The sequence below is a fragment of the Saccopteryx bilineata genome, chromosome 4 (assembly GCF_036850765.1).
Source record: "Saccopteryx bilineata isolate mSacBil1 chromosome 4, mSacBil1_pri_phased_curated, whole genome shotgun sequence".
In the NCBI taxonomy this organism is placed as follows: Eukaryota; Metazoa; Chordata; class Mammalia; order Chiroptera; family Emballonuridae; genus Saccopteryx; species Saccopteryx bilineata.
The window spans coordinates 294,266,052-294,274,332 of record NC_089493.1 but is presented as its reverse complement, the minus strand read 5'-3'; the positions used below and the strand labels follow the sequence as shown (position 1 = coordinate 294,274,332).

Genomic DNA, 8,281 nt, shown 5'->3' with positions numbered 1-8,281 from the left:
CTTTTTTATAATAGTTATTCTAACAGGTCTGAGGTATTATTTCAATGTGAGTCCAATTTGCATTCCCTTAATAATTAGTGATGCCAAACACCTTGTTATCTACTTGTTGGCCATTTGTATTTCTTCTCTGAAAAAAATAAATGTCTATTCAGGTCTTTTACCTAGTATTAATTGAATTTTTTTTTTTGCTATTGAGTTGTATGAGTTACTGATATATTTTGAATATTAACTCATTATTAGGTAGACAGTCTGCAATTATTTTTTTTCCCACTGAATGGGTTCCTTTTTTACTTGGTGAGTGTTTCTTCTGCTGTGCAGAAGCTGTTTAGTTCAACATCGTCCCCTTACAGACTTTTTCCTTTGTTTTCTGTGCTTTTGGTGTCATATCCATAAAAATTCACTGCCAAGACCAACATCAAGGATTTTTTTACATCTGTTTTCTTCTAAGAGTTTTATGGTTTGGGGTTTTACATTTAGCTTTTTAATCCATTTCAAGTTGATTTTTGCGAGTGGTGTGAGAGAGGGGTCCAGTCTTGCTCTTTTCCGTGTGAACATCCAGTTCTCCCTACACTATTTATTTTGGAGAGTATCTTTTTCCATTGAGTAACCTCTGTTCCACTGACAGTTGGGTATATGTGCATGAGTCTATTTCTGGGCTCTTGATTCTGTTCCATGGGTTTGTGTGTCTATTTTTATGTCAGTGCCATAATGTTTTGATTACTTTGTAGTTTTGTACGGTAGTTGAAACCAGGAATTGTGATGCCTCCAGCTTTGTTCTTATTTCTCAGGATCACTTTTCCCCCATGAGAAGTGGCCCAGGTTTGAAATTGAGGAACCTGCTCAATGGATGGAACACTGGCCCCGTTGTGCAGATGTCCTGGGTTTGATCCCCAGTCAGGGCACACATAGGAAGCGACCATCTGCTTCTTTTCTCTTCCCTCTCCCCCTCTTCTCTCTCTTCTCCTCTCACAACTGGTGGCTTGATTGGTTTGAGTATCAGCCCCAGGTGCTGAGGATAGCTCAGCTGATTTGAGCATCGGCCCCAGATGGGGGTTGCCGGGTGGATCCTGGTCAGGGTGCATGAGGAAGTCTGTCTCTCTATCCACCCTTGTCTCAATTAAAGAAATTAAAAACTGAATTTCCAGATTATCTGGCAATCCTACTTCTGAGCATATATACAAAAGAATTTAAAGCAAGGTCTTGAAGAGATATTTATCACAGCATTACTCACTATCCAAAGGGTAGAAACAACCTAAATATCTATACACAGAGGAAAAGATTGAGAAAATGTGGTATATGCATACAATGGAATATATTATGCAGCTTTAAAAAATAAGGAAATTTCAGTCCGTGTTGCAACATGGATAAAGCTCAAAGGCCCTTACACTCAGTGGAATTAGCCAATCACCGAAGGACAGGTCCCGGATGGTTCCACTCATATGAAGGATCCACAGACTTCAAAAACCATAGAGACAGAAAGCCGCAAGGGGGTCGCCAAGGCCTCGGAAGAAGGGGAATTAGTGTTTCATGGGTATAGTTTCTGTTTTCTAAAACAAGCAAATTCTAGAGATCTGTTGCACAACAATAAAGAATGTATGCTTTTAAAAGGTTAAGATAGTAAATCTAATGTGGTTTTTATTTTTTTGCCATAATATAATAAGAATAATAATTTTAAAAAAATGATCCATTTAAGTTTCCTCGTGATCTGTGAGTCAAGATTTCAGGCAGGGTCCAGGCTGGGGACAGTCACGAACTGGCAGCCAGGTGTTGGCGGTTGCTGCGGTGATTGAGAGGCTCCCCTGGGCCAGGCTGCACAGGACCGCGGATCCCCGTGACCGGCGATGCTGGCGGGTGATGCTGGCTGCTGGGGGCTCCGTCGGGATGATCGATTAGAGAGCCTGCTCCGTGCTCCCCCTCTCCCCCTGCCATGTGGCTTGAGAGTCCACACAGTGTGGGCCTCAAGTCGATGACACTTCTCACGTGGTGGCTTCAGACTCCAATATCAGTGTTCCAGCACCCGAGATGAAAAGCTAGCCTGTCTGTGTCTCCTGGGTAGTTGCAGAAGTCACATCGCGTTACATCGATCTGCCATGGCCGCTGGGTTACACGTGGGCGGTAAGAGAAGGGGACCTGGACCCCCACCGCTCAATGGGAGGGTTGTCCTGGCATATAACTGTATATCAAGAGTAAAACTCTAAACAGATAATTGGTGGACAGATCTTAAAACTGATATTCTACTTAAGCTCTCAATACATTAATTCATGATTACCTCCACCCCAATTACATGACAGAGTATTTCCCTGAAACCAGAGAGAGAGAGAGAGAGAGAGAGAGAGAGAGAGAGAGAGGGCTGTGCAGAAGATGATTCCCAGCTCAGGGACTTGTACATATCTCTGTAGCTAGCCAAGGGACTAGACTGGGACTGGCAAACTTTGTTCTGGGAAGGGTCAGATTGTAAGTATTTTAGGCTCTGTGGTCCCTATGGCCTCTGCCACAACTCCTCAGCTCTGCTGTTATAGCCATAGACAAGACATCAACACGTGAGCATGGCTGTGTTTCAATAAAACTTTATTTGTAAAAACAGGTGGTGAGCCCAATTTAGCCTGCAGGCCATCATTTGCTGACCCCTTGACTAGACAGTGGTGTTCTTTACTAAGCTCCCAACTAGCCGTGGAGGGGGGGTCAGCTCTCAGCGGTACATATCTAAAGGTCATGGTGATGTGGACAAGCCTGGCCTTAGGTGAGAGACCCTTTCCTTATCAACCTCTGGTGGTAGCTAATTGAGGGGCTGGAGCACCTGGATTTTCCTTGTGATCAAAGTACCAGCTGGGAGAGTTCGCATACAATTCCATTTCCATGAAAAGAAAATACCCTTTGAAACATTCACAGATCTGGCAACACAGACCCTGCTTTCGAGCGCCTTGACTATCAGCAGGTCCTTGGAGAATCTTTCTGGGCTGTGACTCCCGGAGAGCCTGGGACAGACTCGAGCCCCAGGCTTTAAGTCCCAAGGAAACGTCTCTGTCAGATCAGGACGGTTCCTCTGTCTCAAGAGATCGTCTGGGGGAACCGGAAAGTGATCATCAGAACAGCAACTTACAGTGAGGATGGAATTTAAGATTTTAGAGCACAGTGAAAGCTGATGGGAAGGCGAGGCTCCCTCTTCATCAGAAGAAGGACATCAGAGGAGAGTCCGAGACCTCTGACTAGGGACCTACTTCATCACACACCCCTTACGGCCCCAGTCCTTGCCAGGTCCCGCCCTTTCTGGTGCACAGTCTGTGTTCGTACACAGGAGAGAGAGGGACATGTGACTCAGTGCCAAGGCCCCGTGTCTGCTCTGTGTGAACTCACAAGTTAAATCAGCTGCAGTTATGCCTACGGTCTCTGTGTTTCAAGAGAAATGTTCACCCTTCCTTATGGTTCTAACTGAAAGGCTAAGCTGTAATGTAAGACAGTTGACAAGTCACCCTGTAGTTAATACACTACTATTTTGGCACAGAGTTCCGTGTCATCCTTTTTTTAATGATTTTGGTCTGGGAACACACAGGACAAGATCGCTGCCGGGGGAGAAGCCGGTCTCCCCCCCCCCCCCCCCCCCCCCCCCGCAGTCCTGTTCGCTTTTCTCCTCCCGGGTCCTGTCACCACAGGGTTGGACCATGACTCTGCCTGACACCCAGACATAGATCAACTATTGATCAACTGACACATTGCTAAGGCTCAGAAATATAGTGAGCTCCTGAGGCTGGGCGGTGGCTTCTAGGGGGTGAAGGAGAGGAACGACCCAGTGTCACATGATGGGCAAGGGCACGGGTGACCTGTTATCAGGGTGTTCTGCTCCTTACTCGTGGTTTAGTCTGTCTGACACTCCGTTTCTTTATGTGTGGAATGGAGGTGATTATACATACAACAAAGGGCTCTTGTGAAGATTGCATTTGAGTCTGACCAGGCGGTGGCACAGTGGATAGAGCGTCAAATTGGGACACAGAGGACCCAGGTTCGAAACCCCGAAGTCGCCAGCTTGAGTGTGGGGTCGCTGGCTTGAGCATGGGATCATAGACATGACCCCATGGTTGCTAGCTTGAAGCCCAAGGTCGCTGGCTTGAGCAAGGGGTCACTGGCTCAGCTGGAGCTCCTTGGTCAAGGCACATATGAGAAAGCAATCAGTGAACAACTAAGGAGCTGCAACGAAGAACTGATGCTTCTTGTCTCTCTCCCTTCCTGCCTGTCTATCCCTCTCTCTGTCATAAAAAAAAGAAAAGATTGCATTTGATAATATTTATATAGTGCTCGATGCAGGACTAGGCACAATATATTCCCTCAATTAGTGGAAGCCGTGACGGATGTGATGAATGTTCAGGGTTATGTTGCTCCCCACCCCTCACCGTGATCTTCATGGGGTTACATGCCTGATGTCCCATGGATGTTGGGATTGGCTGAATGACTAGCTTGGACCTGAGGAATGTAGGTGGCAATGGCCCCACATAAATTTTGAGCCTAGGATTTTAAGGGCATGTGTGTTTCTGCTTGCTCCTCAGCTCCTCAGGTAGCCACTTGTCTCTCCCCCTACCCTGGGGTGCTGGGGCCCCAAAAATGGGAGCAGGGCTATTCCTGGTGTCTGGAGCCAAGCCCAGGAGAGGGTTGCTGAAGACAGCAGAACCCCAGCTGACCTGCAGACACGTGAGTGAGAAAGCATTGCCTGTCGTGGTATGCCAGTGATATTTTGTTTGTTATGCAGAAGCAGCTAACCGATACAGCCGAGAAAAGATGAACCCAACACGTCCTGAGCTCTCAGCCCGGGCAGGAGGCAGACAAGAGAGCGAGGGTCCGTGAAGTCAGTTATCATGCTCACCTTGCCGGGAACTCCTTGTATCCCCTTTGAGCGTCGCAGTTCATCTGTCTGGCTCTGGTTTCTTCTACTGTGAGGGGGTTATACTCCTTCTAGACGGCCCAATGTAACGCTCATTTTAGCTGTAAACCCATCTGTCTTTATAGAAATACCGTCCTTTGAACAGAGACTAATATTTGTTCAGAAACGAGACGGGTGGAAGGGGTTGTGGTTAAAGTCAATACAATGACAAGTGACACGGATAAGCTGCGTAGGGCCCTGTGCCTGAACTCCTGGCACGGCGTAAGGACACAGACGGGAGAATTAGACGTAGGGCCGACGTAAAGAGCGACCTGGATAAGTGAAAGGAACTCTGGGAGCCCCTTCTCCCAGAGTTACCACTAAGTGGCCACACAAGCCAAATATAGGAACTGTTAGCTTCAAGAAGGTTTCAGGTCCAGGGGTCGTGGATACATGTCAGCGGTTAGCACAGTGTTTTTATTTTTATTTATTTTTATTTTTTATTTTTTCATTTTCCCGAAGCTGGAAACGGGGAGGCAGTCAGACAGACTCCCGCATGCACCCGACCGGGATCCACCCGGCATGCCCACCAGGGGGTGATGCTCTGCCCCTCTGGGCGTCACTCTGTTGCAACCAGAGCCATTCTAGCGCCTGAGGCAGAGGCCACGGAGCCATCCTCAGCGCCCAGGCCAACTTTGCTCCAATGGAGCCTTGGCTGCGGGAGGGGAAGAGAGAGACAGAGAGGAAGGAGAGGGGGAGGGGTGGAGAAGCAAATGGGTGCTTCTCCTGTGTGCCCTGGCCGGGAATCAAACCTGGGACTCCTGCACGCCAGGCTGACGCTCTACCACTGAGCCAACCGGCCAGGGCTAGCACAGTGTTTTAAAAAATAAATCGTCAACATGTAAAGATGGAAGCGTTTACACAAAAATCCATTGACATAAAAACATTCCCTTTGAGATATTCAAAGATCTGTCAACAAAGAATCTCTGTTGAAAGTCAAGGACAAGCGTTTGGAGCGAAGTAAGAGCTTCCTCCTTTCGATAGGACTTGGCTTTCTGGTTCGCCCCCGTCTTCGTCTGACCTGCCTCAGCTGCCAGGCCCCGAAAGCCCTGGAGGTTATAATCCTTGGTTTCGACAAACCCCAACGACTGCTCCTAAATCGATATACCATGGTCTTGAGTCTGAGAAAATCATTAATAGCTTCAGGTTGTCGTCATAAACAGACTGGACCCTTTCCTAGGGGACGTCCTGATGTCTCCATCAGGGAGCCGCTTGGGGATCTATTTTTCTTTGCACTGTCCAGGGAGCAGGTTAGTTGAGTGCCTCCTCACTTCAATGTTTGGAAGTAGGGTGGGTGGTTTTGCCTCAACAAACCTCCCCTCCCCTCCCCTCCCCTCCCCTCCAACTCAATCCTTCTCCCTGGTTCTACACTTTGGTTAATGAGTTCAGCCCTTCACTCGGGCTGGAAACCTAAAGATCATCTGATTTTCTTCTGTCTTTTCTGCACTATAACCAAGTTCATATCCAAGTTACCAGCTTCTCTGAAATCTCCTTTGCGTAGCTCCCGCTCTAGTCTGTCCTCGTGGCCCCTGCGTTAGCACAGATTTACACCTGGATTATAGTAATAATGGGTATGTGTCCCTTCCCCTACTCAAACTTCACCCTGTACCCAGAAAGGGATTTCTAGGCACGTGTCAATCAATCTGTTCACGCCGCCCTTTCTTTAAAATCTTTTCAATTGTTGATAGTCATTGTACAAAGAGTACAAACTCTTCAATTCAGGGGTCTTCAAAATTTTGCTCTTCTTCAATCGTATCTCTTACTATCCTTTGCTATGTACCCTTGAGCTACTCCGACACAGTCATCAAAGTAAACACTTCATGTGTATAAATCTTCATTTTCCTCTGACCTCCTCGCCTAGACGTCTTACCTTCCATGGTTGTGCAAAAGAACTTTCACTCCAAGATCAACTTTTCTTTGCCATCTCTTCTAGTTCTCCTCAACCAGCAGTCAGATTTACTTCCACCCCTCCCTCCTCACTGTCCCAAGAGCCCTTTCCAATCTTATCTGTTAGAAGATGTACTCTTGACGGGCATGGTTATGTTTCTGTACGATTTCCTGCCTCATCGTTGACTTCCGGAAGACAAGATTAAGTCTCATTAATCGTTGTGGCACCACCATCCATCCCAGTGCTGGGCACACGCCAGGTGTCAGTAGATGGTTGCTTAGAGGAGGAATGAATGAATGAATTACAAACAGATCTCTCCCAGTCCCCGCCATGAGCTAAGCCCGGGACAGTAACACGGGGTTCTTACAGAAGCGTAGAAAACACTCATGTTTGTTTCACCCCCTCTCATTCAACAGCCCAGCCGACCCCCACCTGTACACTTAACCCTCTGCGACTCTCCCCTTTCACCCTCGTGTCCAACACTCCCCTAGGATTTCCCGCTTCCCTTTGCCTGTACATTTCCATCATCGGGGGAGCTTTCAGGATGTTAGTGCAGAGATTTCGTTTGCAGAGATTACCCTGGGAAACAAAATTTTTGTTGCATCCACAAAAACACTTGTTCTGACCTAATTCAAGTGTGCTGATCTCAAATCTGACATTAGTTTTTCTCTGTAAGCTACAGTTTTGGTTTTTTTGCAATTCAAGATTTTAGGTTTTCATCTTACTGTAAAATTTTCAAAATTTGGCTTAACATAATGAAGTAGAATGTCTTCTTGGGCATCCTCTTTGTGAAAATATAATAATTCATATAATGCAGTAAATACACTAATACACTAAAAGATATGATTGTATCAGAATTTGTCTACAATTTCGAAATAGAACCTATTAAAACACTTGGGTTTTTTTGTTTGTTTGTTTGTTTTTGTATTTTTCTGAAGTTGGAAATGGGGAGGCAGTCAGACAGACTCCCGCATGCGCCCGACTGGGATCCACCTGGCATGCCCACCAGGGGGCGATGCTCTGCCCATCTGGGGCGTTGCTCTGTTGCAACCAGGGCCATTCTAGCGCCTGAGGCAGAGGCCATGGAGCCAGCCTCAGCACCCGGGCTAACTTTGCTCCAGTAGAGCCTTGGCTGCGGGAGGTGAAGAGAGAGACAGAGAGGAAGGAGAGGGGGAGGGGTGGAGAAGCAGATGGGCGCTTCTCCTGTGTGCCCTGGCCGGGAATTGAACCCGGGACTCCTGCACGACAGGCCGACACTCTACCACTGAGCCAACTGGCCAGGGCCAAAACACTTGTTTTAATCATAAAATTTGCGCAAAACTTATTTAGATTCTATTCAGGCAAAAATTTGCATTTGTAGCTCTTGTGCTTGTGTACTTGTTGAGGACAATCTCATTTGATGCTCCAGCAGTAGTCTGCTCATCACTAACAGCTCTAAGATTTTCGGGAAACTTATCAAGGTGACTGTTCAGGAAGTGAATCTT

General features: G+C 47.0%; 1 non-coding gene across 1 annotated transcript; it reads right to left on the bottom strand.

Annotated features, from left to right (window-relative positions):
* Positions 1 to 8,005: 8,005 nt before the first annotated feature.
* TRNAD-GUC (transfer RNA aspartic acid (anticodon GUC)) lies at positions 8,006 to 8,081 on the bottom strand. Its single transcript has one exon. It is a non-coding gene; the product is annotated as a tRNA-Asp (tRNA).
* Between the last annotated feature and the right edge of the window lie 200 nt (positions 8,082 to 8,281).